Source organism: Salvelinus fontinalis, chromosome 18, assembly GCF_029448725.1.
Source record: "Salvelinus fontinalis isolate EN_2023a chromosome 18, ASM2944872v1, whole genome shotgun sequence".
NCBI lineage: Eukaryota > Metazoa > Chordata > Actinopteri > Salmoniformes > Salmonidae > Salvelinus > Salvelinus fontinalis.
Genome location: NC_074682.1, coordinates 60607460 through 60608771, shown reverse-complemented (window position 1 = coordinate 60608771; position 1312 = coordinate 60607460).

Below are 1312 nucleotides of genomic sequence, written 5' to 3'. Positions count from 1 at the left end.
CACTTCTTACGTCTTCCCCTGGATGCCTTTACGTGATGACGATTCCAACGGGGTCGATTGCGCGTTCACAGGCCCTACAAATCAAAAAACCCTGAAGCTAGTCATTCTTTGGGAGCTGCGTCATGAGCCTAGAGGACCCCGGCGCGCACCTGTTCCAAGCGTTAGTTTAGCCTGTTATATTTCTCCGGTCATCTTTTCACTCGTTATAGGAGTTAAAAACATCATAAGGTAGTTAATTTAAAGCGTTTTATAGCAATTTATATCCGTTTAGTGCGATTTTGGGACATTTATTTTTGCAACGATGTGAAAAGTTGGGCACGCTTTTCAGTTCATCCCGAACGCAGTTGACATTTCCACATGGCAAGAGGACAGCTTTCCACCAAAAGACGATTTCTCCCAAGAAAGGATCCTTTGCCCAAGATACTGATGGAAGAACAGCTCAAGGTAGGACATTTTTATTATGATAAATCGTGTTTCTGTCGAAACATTTTAGTGGCTTAGGACGCCATGTTTTTTGACGTAGCTTCGCTTGGCGCAAACTGTATTGAAAAGTAAGGATAATTTAAAAAATGTAATAACGCAATTGTATTAAGAATTAAATTGTCTATCAATCCCTGTCCACCCTATATTTTTTAGTCACGTTTATGAGTATTTATGTATAAGAGTAGATCACTGTCTAAGTGGCGCAAGGACATTTTCTGACCAGCCTGTCTACATTTCACATTGTCTAACCATGATTTTGGTGGCTAAATATAAACATTTTCGATCAAACTGTATATGCATGTTGTAATGTGATGTTACAGGAGTGTCATCGGAAGAATTCTGAGAAGGTTAGTGAAAAAATTAATATCTTTTGGCGATGTTGACTTTTATCGCTCACTTTGGCTAGAATCAATGCTGGGCTGCTAATTGCTATGTGCTAAGCTAATATAACGATTTATTGTGTTTTCGCTGTAAGACACTTAGAAAATCTGAAATATTGTCTGTATTCACAGGATCTGTGTCTTTCGATTCGTGTATGCTGTGTATTTTTACGAAATGTTTGATGATTAGTAGTTAGGTAAACACGTTGCTCATTGTAATTATTCTAGTCCATTTGTGATGGTGGGTGCAATTGTAAACTATGCCATCTACCTGAAATATGCACTTTTTTCTAACAAAACCTATCCCATACCATAAATATGTTATCAGACTGTCATCTAATGAGTTTTTTTGTTGGTTAGGGGCTATAAATATCTTAGTTTAGCCGAATTGGTGATGGCTACTGGTGTTGGTGGACAAATAAAAGATGGTGGATTATGCTAATGTGTTT